The sequence below is a fragment of the Gracilinanus agilis genome, chromosome 2 (assembly GCF_016433145.1).
Source record: "Gracilinanus agilis isolate LMUSP501 chromosome 2, AgileGrace, whole genome shotgun sequence".
In the NCBI taxonomy this organism is placed as follows: Eukaryota; Metazoa; Chordata; class Mammalia; order Didelphimorphia; family Didelphidae; genus Gracilinanus; species Gracilinanus agilis.
Genome location: NC_058131.1, coordinates 332,695,711 through 332,710,539, shown reverse-complemented (window position 1 = coordinate 332,710,539; position 14,829 = coordinate 332,695,711). Strand labels below are relative to the sequence as shown.

The window sequence follows — 14,829 nt, the reverse complement described above, 5'->3', positions numbered from 1 at the left end:
GCTTGACCTCACTGCCCTGCTCAGGCTTCTTCCTCTTCCTCATTGTTCTCATCCTCATCAGAACTGAAGATGCCATTGGGAAGGCTATACACATAGATCACCTGCTTGTTGGGGCTTCTGAGGACCAGGTACTTGCCCTTATCCAGCTTCTTGCAGATGTCAGTGCACAGGATGCCCCAGGTGTTTTCCATGTTCAGATTGAGCTGGCTGGCAAATTTGTTGGGCTTGAACAGCAAATTTGCTGGTTGACCAGGATGATGTGGTGAACAGAGTCTGGTGTGGTAGTGGGACATGTACCCAAACTTGAGGTATTCCAAACTGGCCAGGAATGTATAGCAGGTCCAGCGGATCAACTTGTAACTGTTGTTCTTCAGCTCTACGGTAAAGACTACCCCCTGTTGAGAGTCCAGCTTCTGGCGCCAGTCCACACAATTGCAGTGCCTGGAATTACACTCATTCAGAGCTTAATGTTGATAAAGGACACTTCTCCACTGGCCCTTGTCATCATTTCATCATGCTCAGGGCAGTCAATGAGGTCCATGTCTTCTCCAAGTTTCTACCTCCAGTACCAATACACCACTGAGACAATTTCATCTTTGCCCTGCCGTCCTCCACAAAGGGATTTAGGTAGGGAAACATATCTTTCCTTTCCCATATGTAGGCACTTCTGGGAGAAGTTGTGATTAATGTAGGTGGCTTCCATGGCAAGGTTCTGGGGCAAGTTGAAGGGTTGCTGTCATCCTGAGGGTTTCATTGGCAGTCTCACTTGCCAGCAGGAGGTTAAAGTCTGAGCTGTCCCTTTTGTTGAAAAAGAGTTTGGACCCAACTATCTGGTCAACAATATCCCAGGAATTGGTCGAGTGAATGTGGCTCATCAATATGGCCAAAATGGAATCCGTAGCAAACACATTAGCCTGAGTTTTTGCCAGCTTTTGGATGATGAGGTCATCCATGATGGTGACAGCATGGAAAATGTGATTGATGTTCCTCAGAGGCTTTTCATTCCTCATGATGATGCAATCAAATGATTTGTCATAGTATTCCAAGGCCCCACAGCACTCAATGTCCTGTGGCTCTGAAACTTCCAAGTAACACATCAACTGAGGGAAATCCATTTCTTCTTTCACTTCCCACTCACTGTGGACTTCCACTGAAGAATACCCTGGCTTCTGAGACTTACAATCCCACTTATGCCTCACTCCAAGCTGCTTCTGGAACTTCTTCTGCAGACATATGCAGTCTCTCTCTTTCTGGCACTGTTAGGCAAAGTCTACAGGTTGAATTGTAGCATGTTTCTTTGGTCCTTGTCCCTCTGAAGATTCCGCTGGGCAAACCTCATAACCTCATCCTATTCCTTTGGTAGATAGTCTTCTGGGTCAGGGCTGTGTCAACAAGCTAGAAGCTGGTCTTATCCTCCCCATGGAAATAAGCATACTGGCTTCCACCACCAAACTGGGAAGAATACTTATTGGTTTACCTCTCTTATCCTGGTAGGTGGCCCCTGTCCAGTCTGCAACCTTTCTCCCTTACTGAATAGGGCTGATAGGGCAGGCCCCAGAACTGCTCAGGGACAGTACAGGGGCCCCAGCCCAAGGGGTTGCCCTGCATTACTGGAATCATGAATTTGGCAACCTTCTGACATTTGCTCCAGTCTCGACCAGTCCTGATTGAGACAGATAGTTCCAGCTGCAGTCCTGGCACCCAAATTTACTCTCTCATCCCTTTAAACATTCTGACCCCACAGTCCCTCATTATATAGGACAGTTCAACATACATATTGATATTTCTTCAAAAAACCTAACCTCAGAGTTCCCCATTATTCATTTCACATAACATACTCCTCTACCCTACCTCAGTCAATACAAAAATGGTCATACCTTTGATCTTCCCATCCCCTAGAAATGTATCACTTCCACATTCAGGGACTCTGAAATTCTCTTATCTCTTCACAATCTATTGTCATTCCACCTTTCTCTGCTTTGCAACCCCAAACCCTTCTCTTCAACCATACTATGACTATCAATCCTTTGCCCTCTCAGTTTTCTCTCGGGTCATCACTCCTACACTAGCTATATTCTCCTCTCTTCTCCATCTTGACTTTTTGGTGAACCAACTCAGCTCCACACTTTCCTTTTCTCTTAAGTTTACTCTCCTCACCGTATCTTGAGGCTTGTCTGTAGCCTAGACTCACTCCTGCCATGTGATAGCTTTGTTCCTATACACAGGCTGCTAAACAAAGCTGGAGAAAATCATGAAACTGTTCTGACTGGTCCAATACAAATTTGTTATATAACCTCGACTCTGTCCTCACTGATGCAAGGCAAGCCTTTTACATCTCCTGAATTGGCTCACATTCTCACTCACCAACAACTCTTACAAACTTTTTCATCCTTCTTCAAAACTCCACTGGTTCCCCTGCCCCTCAATCCTCTCAGCTGAGAACATTTTTACTGAAAATATTTTACTGAATATTTTTTTGAAATTCACATTTTACTGGAAAAATTGAGGCCATTCACCAAAACTCCCTCTTTCTCCTTCCTCCTCACCTCATTTCACCCAGACATCTTCTTCCACTCTTTCTTCACCTCTAAAGAAACTCAACATGTCCAAAACCACACCCATTATTTTTCCCCTAAAAGCCTCTCCTCCTTTTAACTTCTTGATTACTATTGAAAATATCACTATTTTCCTGTCACCCAAGCCCACAACCTAAGTGTCACCTTTAATACTTACTTCCCAGCAGCCAATATGGTGGAGTAAGGAATGTTCTGAGCCCATTCAAACAAATTTTGGTGCAAAAGAACCAACAGAAGACAGACTGAAGCTGGGTTCCAGACAAAGAAATCAAAGAGGGGCAGCAGGAAGGACCCATCTCACTGGGGTAGGAGGTGAGAACAGTAGATTCAGCAGTGAAGAATGGCAAGTACAAGCATATACTGAGGAGTTTGAGGACTGGCCCAGTGCAAACACCCCTGGGGAACCCTCCTTAGAAAGAGCAACATAGTGCTTGCAACACTAGAGAGAGCTGGCAGCTGAGGGGTGGAGTCCAACTAAAATGACTGCTGGGCCTCAGCATATAGGCAAAATAGTGAATGCCCTTCCCCAAATGAGTAAAAGACAAAGAAAGAGCCTGATCCTGGAAAATAAAACAGAAGACCAAAATGCAAGCAGAAAAGAGGGTAGCAATATGGAAATGTGTGAACCCATAAAGGCAAATGTGAAAAGATGTAGTTCAAAATGAAATAGAAGAGCTCTAAAAGAGGATAAAATTTTTTTTAAATACCTAGAAGAAAAATTGGAAAAGAAAATGACAGCAAAAGTCAATAGTTTAGAGCAAAAATTCACTGAAGAAAATAGATCTCCAAAAAAGGAGATACAAAACCTCAAACAGGAAAATAACTCTCCAAAAAAGGAAATACAAAGCCTCAAAGGAGAAAATAACTCTATAAAAATTAGAATTGGATAAATGGAAGCTAATAACTTCATAAAATAGCAGGAAATAGTAAAACAACTTCAAAAGAATAAAACATCAAAGAAAATCTGAAACATCTCACTGGAAAAACAAGTGACATAGAAAATAGATCCTGGAGAGATAATTTAAAAAGCATTGGAATGTCTGAAAGCCATGATAAAAAAAAAAACTTGGCTACAATATTGTAAGAAATTATCAGGGATAACTGTCCTAATATTCTTGAACAAGAGGGAAAAATAGAAATTAAAAGAATCTACTGATCTCTGCCTGAAAGTGATCCCAAAATTAACAATCCTAAGACTATTATAACCAAATTCTAGAACCCCCAGGCCAAGCAGAAAATACTGCAAACAGTCAGGAAAGACCCCAATTCAAATAACATGGAGCCACAATCAGGATTATATAGGATCTAAGAGATTCTACATTAAAGTACTGAAAGGCATGGAAGATGATATTCCACAGGACAAAGGATCTAGGACTATAACCAAAAATCACCTACCCAGTGATACTCAGAATAATATTCCAGGGAAAGAAATACAAATTTAATGAAAAAAAAAAAAGACTTCTAGGTATTCCTAACAGAATTACCAGAATTGAAAAGAAAATTCAGTGATCAAATTTGACACTCAAGAGAAGCCTAAAAAGGTAAAAAGAAAAAAAAAATTCAAGGGGCTCAATGTAGTTAAACTAAATTACATTCCTACATGGGAAAGTATTAACTAAGATATTTAAAATATCTATTATATAAGAGATACTTAGGGCACAGAAGATATTTAAGGTAATTAAGGGAAACAATGAGGTTAAACTAATTGCATTTTTACATAAGGCTGTTAACTAAGATACTTAAGTATTTAATTTAATTTTATATTTATATTTAATTAATATTTAAGTATTTAAGATACTTAACTATGATATTTGAAGTACCTAAGATACATGAATTACTTAAGATACTTAAGGTATGGAAGATACTTAAGAACTTTATCACTATTAGGGCAGTGAATAAGATAATACATAGACAGAGAATAGTGAGTGAATGGAATATTATGGGATGATATACAAAAACAAAAAAAAACCCAAAGCAAAACAAATCAAGGGATAAGAAAGAGGAATACACTGGGAAAAGAGAAAAGGAGAGAAAATTGGTGTTAAATTATCTCAGATGAGGATGTGCACAAGGATCCATATGGGGGATGGGGGGATAGTGATGGATGATGAAAAAGGCTATCCACTGTTATAGAAGGAGAGGATTAAGTCTAATGCAGATTGAAGCACGCCATTCTTCACTTTATTTCCTCCATGAAGTTTTCTTCAGTGTGAGCAATATGTGGCTTCTTTCACAACATTTTGATCATGGAAATATATATTGTAGAATAGCACGTTTACAACCTTTATTGTATTATCTGCCTTCTTTGGGAAGAGAGAGGAGTGGGAAGGAGGGAGAGACATGGATTACAAAATATCAGAAAATTGTATTGAAAACTGTACCAACATCTGAGAGGAAAATTGTACCATAATCTGAGGGGAAAAAAAAACTTAAAAAAAAAAAACCCACCTCACTCCTTACCCCTCACCCATATTCAATTTACAGCAATTTCCATCCATTTTACCTTTGTAACATCTCTCAAATCCCCTCTTCTCCTCTGACACAGCAGGCTCTTACCACCTTATTCCTGGATAATAGCCTGATAGTTGGTCTGCTTGACAGTTGTCTCTCTTAACTTTAGTTCATCCATCTTTCACTCAGCTGTCAAATGGATCCTCCTAAAGTATAGGTCGATGTCACTCCCTACCTTTATCCCACCCCCAACTCAATACCGTTCAGCGGTTCCCTATCATCTCTAGGATCAAATATAAAGTCCTTAGTCATTCAAAGCCCTTCATAACCTGACTCCTCCTCCTTCATTGCCAGCCTTCTTATACTTTACCCCAACCCCTTCTCCCTGTACTCTTTAATCCAGTATTACTGGTCTACTTGTTGTTTCTCTCACTTAACACTCCATATTCTGACTCTAGGTGTTTTCAATGGCTGTCCCCCATGGTTGGACCATTCTCCCTCCTCATCTCTGCCTCCTGGCTTCCCTGGCTTCTTTCAAGCCCCTGCTAAAATCATACCTTTTACAAGAATTCTTTCCCAAAACCCCTTAACACTAGTGTCTCCTCTCTGTTGATTATTCTCAATTTCTCTTGTATATAGTTTATTTGCACATTTCTCTCATTAGACTGTGAGCCTCTCAAGAACACAGACTTTTTTTTTGTTTTTGTAAACTTATTTTTGATTGGTACTTACTGGGGATATCATTTGCTTTTTCCAGGCCTCAGTTTCCTCATTTTTAAAATGGGGAGTAGTGATCTCTAAGGTCCTTGGCACTTCTAACAGTTTGTGATTAAATATTAGCCCTACTTCATAACAATGACAGTTATAATAACATTTAAAGGCAAAAGTCAGATCCACTGAGCTCTCTCTCCAGCTGCATCTACAATCAAATTCAATATTTCACATGATTATTGATTCATAGCTTACCTCTTACACCAGAGTAAATATAGAAACACAACTTCAAAGCTGGAAAAAAACTTTGAACATAGAATAATTGAAAAGGAGACCTTTAAACACAAAATGTCTGAAAAGAAGACCTTTGAACTTATTAGGTCTGAGGTGGCAGGGATTTTATAATGTAAAAATGGTAGCATTTTATCAAAGAGATCTTTGAACTGAGGTTTTTTAATTGGAATCCATGGATAGATTTCAAGGGGTTTGTGAACTTATAACTTTTATTTTAATAATTATATTTCCAAAAATTGGATTCCTTTGTAATCCTATGTATTTAATTATAATTATGCATTTAAAAAAACTATTTGAGAAAATATCAATAGTCTTCACCAGATTGTCAAAGGGGTTCATGATGTAAAAAAATGGCAGCTAGATGGCGTATTGGATATAGCACTGCACTTGGATTCAGGAAAACCTGATATCAAATCCAGCCCAGGACACTTACTATTCCTGTGACTGTGGGCAAGTTCTTAGCCCTATTTGCCTTAAAAAAAAAAAATACATAGAATGGCAAAGCTGGAAGGATCTTTGGAACACAGAACATGGAATATCAGAGCTGAAGGAAATGAGGCAAAGAGAAGGGAAAAGACCTGACCAAAGTTACTTAGGGAACCCAGGTCTCTAGACTCCTAGCCTAGGACTTGATATTTCTGCTACCTGGGAATACATCACAAGATATCAATACCCAATATAATCAACATATAGAGTTACTGACAATGCCAAATAGAAAGTAAGGGCCTTTGATTCACATCCTCCCTGCACGTTGGGATCCTCACCTGTACGACGTCTAAGAGGAAGATCTGCAGAAAGAAGGAAATGATATTGCCAGTCAGCTGATATGGGGCGCCTCCCAGGGCATAGCAGATCTTCCTGGATGTGGGCAGTCTTGGTTTCCCCTGGCACCAACATGAAGATCAGTGATCAGTCATTTGCCACCCACCAACATTCCTTTTCCTCACCCCATGCCTCACAAAGATGACTGCTCTCCATCACTCCCTCCTCTCCCCTTCCTATTTCTGTTTAAGCCAATACCTACTACCACCTCAGTCTTTTTTTCTCCCAACTAATCTCTGACTTGAGAACCCCAAGACCATGGGAAAAGGGATATGATCAACAGTTCCCTCCTTACCTTAGAGATACAATCAGACTGGAGCCAATGGCCTCTCTAGATCTCCATTCTTAACTCTTAACCTCAGAGGGAAGCTTGTGACAATCTCTGAGCCAAGAGTAAGGAGACCTGGTTTCTAGTCTTATTTCCACCCCTTATGGTATAATTCTGGGCAATTAATTACCCCTTCCTGAGCCTCAGTTTCCTTATTTGTACAGTGGATATAATATTTGTACTCCTGACAGGGCATCATTGGATCATAGAATATAGAATTGGAAGAGACTTTAGTCAAACCTTCTTATTTTACTCAAAAGAAAATCAGGAGGGACAACTAGTTGGTTTAGATAGAGTGCCAGGCCTGGAGACAGGAGGTCCTGAGTTAAAATTTGCCCTCTGACACCTCCTTTCTGTGTGACCCTGAGCAAATCATTTAATCCTGTTTGCCTAGCCCTTACCACTCTTCTGTCTTGGGACAGCTACTAAATATCAGTTCTAAAATGGAAGGAAGAAGGAAGGAAGGAAAGAAGGAAGGAAGGGAGGGAGGGAGGAAGGAAGGAAGGAAGGAAGGAAGGAAGGAAGGAAGGAAGGAAGGAAGGAAGGAAGGAAAGAAAAGAAAAACAGATGCAGAAAAATGCTGCCCAAGATCCCACAGGCCAACTTGGCAAAACCATGGTGGATTTAGGTCCTGTGACTATGAAGTCAATATTTTTACCACTCTGCTTCCAATGTAAGGCCATACTGGGGGAAACTCTTTGTACTGCAAAGCACCATAGGCATGGAGCTGTTTTTATAAAGATTATTCTTCCATTCCCAAATTTAGCCAGAATATTAAGTTGATGCCTATAGAGGGTCACAGGGGGATATACCCAGGAAACCTGTTCCTATCTATAATGATCATTTGCTCCAGCAAGTCTGGTCACCTTCTTGTCCTTACTGGTTAATATGTACTTTCTTGCCTTCTGGCCTTTACTTATGGGGCTGGAATGTCCTCTTCTTCTCTCCCACCTTTCCTTCAAGAATCAATTACAGTCTGTCTCCTCTAAGAAGCCTTCCCTGATCAGCCTAACTGAGAGGGATCCTTTCTTCCTGTCTGCCTCATAATATCTATCCTTGACTATCTGTATGTCTCCCCTTAAGGCCTGTTGTTTTTAATGGTCTTTTTATGTATTCATGTTTCATCTTCCCAACTAGATTGTTACATCCAGGCCCAGGAAAGTACCCAATAAGAGATAGGGTGGCCAGTGGAAAGAGCAGTCTGGCATTAGCAGACCTTATTCTGACTTCTGGTGCTGGTCATTATGATATTATGACCTGTTCTAGAGGCTACATTTTCAGAGGAATACCTACAAGCTGGTGTACATTGAAAGGAAAGTGAGAGGGAGGGGAAGATGAGACTATCACAAATCCATGGAAGAAACAGGATGTTTAATTGGACAAAAGAGGGTTTAGGGAGAACATGTAGAAAAGGGGATATGTCAACTTCCCAAATAAATTGTGATCCCTACCTTCCCATTCCTAGATATTGGAACCAATGGGGAAAGAATATAATAGTAGCATGGAGAAAGCATTGGCTCTGGAGCCTGAGGACTCTGGCTCAAATGCTGCTAATTATCTATGTGACCTTGAAGAAGTCTGGTAGTCTATGTGGGTCTCAACTTCTTCATCCTTAAAATGAAGGGGTTAGGCTAGCTGACTTTTGAAGCCTCTTTTGATTAACTATGCTCCTAAGTTAGAGGAGAGCAAACTGGCTCAGTGTAAAGAACTTTTTAGGTGTCCCACAGAAGGAAGAATTGCCATTGGCCATATACTGAATGCTCTTTTTTTTTGGAGGTTTTCAAATAGAATCTGTTTGAACACTGGTTGGGGAAGAGATGGAGGGGATTCCTGTTTTTGCTGAGGTTGAAGTAATTCTCTAGAGCTTAACAGACTTTCTGAGGTCTCTTCTAACTATAAGGGCATATGTCATATTTACTGCGTGACCTTGGGAAAGTCACTTGCTCTTTCTGGGTCTCAGTATTTCTCTTCTGTAAAAGAGAAATCATAACCCTAGCTCTGCTTCCCTCCGTCACAGGGGTACTGTGGAAAAGGGCACTATAAGAAAATGTATGGGAAGGTACTTTGGAATCATAACATGTGTTGTAAATATGAATAGTTCTTTGTATTGTTGCTATACTCTGGCTTTATAGAAGAGGGTCAATCAGCCAGGAAACATCTAAGCACCTTTTATGTGCCAAGTGCTGTGCAAAGTGTCGGGGATATAAAGGCAAAAGATAATTCCTGCTGTCAAGGAGTTCATAGTCTAATGAGGGAGACCACATAACTCTATTTTAAAACAAACTACAACCAGGAAAAATTGGAGATAATCAAGAAGGAAAGGAAAGGCTTCCTGTGTCAGGTGAGATTTTGTCTGGGACTTGAAGAAAGCCAGGGAAGTCGGGAGGTAGAGGCAATGGCCCAGGGACCTAGAGAGGCCAGGACACAGTCGCCTTCCCAGGAGACAAGCCACACCCCAATCCTTTTAAAGCTTGCTTTGTGAGGCAGCAGGGCAGGGACTGGGTAAGCTGCCTCCGGTCAAACAGAACAGGAGCTCCACACCACTCTGATTTCCCTAACAACTGCTAGTGTGTGGGCATGTGTAGAAGTTCTGCTCCTTTCCATCCCAGCTGGCACCCCAGGCAGACCCTCCCTGGAGATGGCCCAGTTTCAGAAGGGGGTAGATGTAGGCCTGAATCTGCCATCTCCACTCCAACCCCTTTTTACATACACTCACATACACTGACTCATGTTTCTGATTTATCTGTTCCATTACCCAATTTTGGGGTCACCTCTTGCCCTGCCAGGCCAGGCCAGCTTTATTTGTGAGTGCTTCATAGAAATATATGCATGCTTGCCTTCTCTCTCTCTCTCTCTCTCTCTCTCTCTCTCTCTCTCTCTCTCTCTCTCTCTCTCTCACACACACACACACACACACACACACATATAGAAACACATGGGCTTACACTTGAAAGCACACACAGACAGAGACAACTCAGTGTTGTAGAAAAGACAAATGGATTGTAGTCAGAGGACCTGGATTTAAATCCCAATTTTGCCTTTTGTTCTAACACCTTGGTAAACTTATTTAACCTCTCTTGGCCTCAGTTTCCTCACCTGTAAAATAAGGAGGTTGGACTAGATGGTCTCTAACATCCCTTCTAGCTTAGAATATAGAATATATATGTGTATATATACACGCACACACAAACCACATACACATATACATTTTTTTAAACCTTTACCTTCCATCTTAGAATCAATACTGTGTTTTGGTTCTGAAATAATAAAGTGGGTTTTGGGGATGGAATGGGATGTTATTTAGGCCAGTATCAGAAGACTAACCTGGGTTCTGGGAAGGCCACCCAAGCATAGGGCTGGCAAAGCCAGACACTAAGAAGACACACACCTTCTAGGAGCTTATATAAAAGTCGTTTAATTTTAACAAAGGAAAGGTAAGAAGGTAATTGGACAACTTAAACTAAAGGTTTCTATCTAAACCCCACAAGATCTAAATGTCCTGTCACCAGGAATCTTCGTGGATTTTTCCCTACACTGAGCTCACCTATCTATCTAGGGGCCTGGACCCTAATATAAATATCCTACACTACCCAAAACAACTTCCCTTTTGGTGGTAATGGAGGTAGTTAAGCAGCTAGGCAGGAGAGGCCCAAGGAGAGGTTTTGGATCCTAAAGGATCCCAACCAGATTCTCACAGACAGATGGCTCAGCTGGACAGGATCACTTAGGAAGCTTAGTAGATGTTTCAATCAGGTAACAGGGAAGCAGGTAGGATGGAGGAGTCCAGATATACCACAGCCAGCAAAGGAAGGTATCCAGTCTCTCTCCAGGTAAAGAGAGAATTCCCCAGCACAAGCTAACTGACTCTTTCCAGTAGAATTCTAGAATTCCTTACTGCTGCTGTCCCTTGCCTCTGCTCTCTGCACACACACTTAATTTTACTTTTAACAGTTCCAAGGCAGAAGAGCAGTAAGGGCTGGGCAATGAGGGGTAGGGTAACTGACTTGGCAAGAGTTACACAGCTAGGAAGTGTCTGAGTTCATATTTGAACCCAGGACCTCTCATCTCTGGACCTGGCTTTCTAACCACTGAGGCACCTAGCTGCCTCCCTACCACATATACACTGATGATACCATATATACTATGTGTACAAAAACACACCAATTCAGACACAAATGGATACAGTATCATACTGTTTATGCTTGAAGAGAACTTTTAGAGAATTGTATATGTTCATCAAATTATATCTAAGTGACTTGCCAAAGGTCTCCTAGAGAGCCTAGTAGGGGGATTAGAACCCAGCTCTTCTGACTCCCCTTCCTGTATACACTCAGAGCAGTATAAAGTAGTAGACACTGTGATAGCTTTGGAAAACTTAGGCTCAAATGCCACCGCAAACTAGTTGTGTGGCTCTGTAAAAGTCAATTAACTTCAAGGACAAGTAGGCAGTTCAGTGGATTGAGAGCCAGGCCTAGGGATGGAAAGTCCTGGGTTCAATCTGGCCTGAGACACTTCTTAGCTGTGGGACCCTAGGCAAGTCACTTAGCTCCCATTGCTTAGCCCTTATCGTTCTTCTGCTTTGGAACTGATACTTAGTTTTAATTCTAAGACAGAAAGAAGGGTTTAAAAAAATGTCAATTAACTGATCTAAGTCTCAGTTTCTACATCTGCAAAACAAGCATCACAGTATCACCTACTTGTCACAGTTGTTTTGAGAATTAAATGAATATAGTTAATGTGGGGCAGCTACATGGTACAATGGATAAAGTGCTGGGCCTGGACTCAAGAACATCTGAATTCAAATTCGACCTCAGACAGTTCCTAGCTGAGTGACCCTGGGCAAATCACTTAACCCTGCCTGCCTCAGTTTCCTCATCTGCAATTTGAGCTGGAAAAAAAATTGCACACCCCTTCAGGATCTTTGCCAAGAAAATCCCAAATAGGGTCACAAAGATTCAGACTCAACTGAAATGACTGAAAAATAACATATTTAACATAAAAGGTCCTACAAACCTTAAAGTGCTACCTAAAGAAACATGATTTGTTATTCCTCCTCTTCTTCCTTCTTTCCACTCAATGGGGCAGCCTCTTCCATACAAACCCAGACATACATAAAGGAATATTTCTCCATTCTAGATATACCTTCATTGGGGACACAGCCACAAAGCTGATGGCTATACACACAGGACACAACCAGAAGCACACTCATCTGTGTCTGGGTACCGACATACCTCGAAGCACATCCATGTACATCCACACAAGCATGGAGTTGATTGCGCGCGCACACACACACACACACACACACACACACACACACACACACACACACACAGAGTTTCCCCTGCAGCAACATTAAACAGAGACAAAGACCAGGACAACATTTATTCGCTTTTGTTATTATAAGCCCCATGGGTGCCCTGTGCTGAAGACTGTGGGAAGCTGGGAGGGGAAGGAGAGGAGACAAAGGAAAGAAAAAATCTGGCCCCAGTTTTGGAGGAGCTGCCAGTGCTACAGGTAAGCCAGGTCAGGCAGTACTTGCTAAGCCAGGAAAGGATGGGAAGGGAGAATCGTGGAAAGGCTTTGGCCTAATCTAAGGGAGCTTCTAGGAGGAGCTGAGACATGACCCCTTTGGAAGGCATAGAGGCTGTGGACATAGTGGCATAGATAACAAGGAGTACCAAGCTGAAAAGGGATGATGGGGAGATCCGAGCCCTCGGATCCATTACCCTGTCCTTCAGGTCCAGGACTTGTTGGGCGGTTATGGTTCCATGAGAAGCCAATCCCAAGGAGCTCTTTGGACAGAAGCTGACTAGGACCCTGACCTAGGAGACCCGCATGGGAGTCCTGGTTCTGTCCCCTTCTGCCTGTGTAAATTTAGCATCTACTCCCTTTGGGTGTGTTTCCTCATCTGTAAAGTGTAGCTAATCCCTCATGGGGCAGTTTTATGTGCTAAGGAAATGCTCATTATTGGCAGGAGTAGTATGGAATCTGTCTGCCAAACAATGTTAGCTCTGGGGACTGGGCGGAAGAGGCATAGAGTCAATTCTATTTGCTCAGATTGACCCCAAATCAAGTGACATAGGACACCAGGATGTGCCCAAATTCCCATTTTGAATGTGGAAGAACTGAAGCCTAGCTCACATGAAAGATTTACTCCATTGGTCCAGCAATGGGAATGAAAAAAGGATCCAGGCATCCTGGGTCTCCTTCTCCACTGCTCTTCCTTCCTCCCTTTCTTTTCTTTTCTTTTCTTTTCTTTTTTTTTTTTAAAACCCTTACCTTCTGTCTTGGAGTCAACACTGTGTATTGTGGCTCCAAGGCAGAAGAGTGGTAAGGGTAGGCAATGGAGGTCAAGTGACTTGCCCAGGGTCACACTGCTGGGAAGTGTCTGAGGTCAGATTTGAACCCAGGACCCCCCATCTCTAGGCCTGGCTCTCAATCCAGAGTCCCCCAGTTGCCCCCCCTTTCCTCCCTTTCTGACTGTGGCTGGGGAGGGCACTCAGCAAGGGGCTGTGATCTTCTCCAGGGAGGTATGGGGTAAGCCAGAGGTAGAGGGAGGAGGTTTTTAATTTCCAGGAGCCAGCAAAGGGGAATGTCCCTGGCCAGTTCCAGTGCCAGCTTAACCTCCCTGGAGCCGGATTAACATCCTGTCAACCACATGATAACTTTCAGGATCTCCTCGTGCTACTGCCCAGAGAAGAAAAATGTTGACAGTCCATGCCTAAGGGATCCCCTTTCCTTTGCTCTCTTGCCCTCCTCTCCTCCTCAGGAGAGGGCATTTGGGTGCTTCCTGCTTCTCTGGGCAACAAGTCTCTGGCTCCCTTTCTTTGATCCTTGCGCCTCACCCAGGATCCCCAAAGGGGATGGGTTTCAAGGAAGACATTCCCCTGCAGTGCTCTGGGCACTCTGTGCCCCAGATGTTCCCTCCTTGCCAATACCCACCCTGCCTCATCCAACCACAGTGGGGCTAGGAGAGGGGAGAGGGGGGAGCCTCGTTCCATATCTCCCTCACTAAGCTGGGCTGCCGCCTCCAGTTTGGGGTGCCAGGGGAAGGAGGAAAGGAGGGAAGAAGGGAAGGAGGGCGGGGGCTCTGGAGGGTTGGACTTCTCCGTCTCCCTAGCTTACCTGGCCCTCCAGCTTGCGGCCCCCGGAATCTGGCCCCCCAGGGGCCGCATCCGTCTGGCAGGCTTGCTGCATGCTTCCCTCCCCTCTGGGGAGGACTTCCCGGAGGAGGTGGCGGCAAAACAAAAGGAGGGAGAGGCTGGGCGTGCTGGGGAGGCAAGAACTGCAGCAGCAGTGGACTGGAGAAGAATCGCCCGGAGGCGCGGCGGGGGCAGCTGGGCTCCCGGGGCAGCTGGATGAGCGGTGGCAGCGTTGCAGTGCCTGCAGAGGCTGGGCGCGAAGAAATACTGAGATTCCCCCCCGCCCCCCCCACCTCAGCCCGGGAGGAGGAGGAGCGGGAGCAGGGAGGGGCCGTCTCTCGCCCACCTCCCCTCAACCCCAGCCTAGTTCCAGCCCTCGCCCTTCCTCTCTCAGCTTCAGTTTCCGCCTCGGGTTACTCTGGGCACCATTCGGAGCAGCTGCCCTGGCGGTCCTGGGGGGTTGGGGGGGCCAGGGCGGGGCCGCGGCCGGGCGGACTGGCGGCCA

At 43.6% G+C, this 14,829-nt stretch overlaps 1 pseudogene; it reads right to left on the bottom strand.

Moving 5' to 3' along the window:
- Positions 1-20: 20 nt before the first annotated feature.
- The window catches only part of LOC123233724, a 51,414-nt pseudogene continuing 36,605 nt past the window's right edge, over positions 21-14,829 (bottom strand).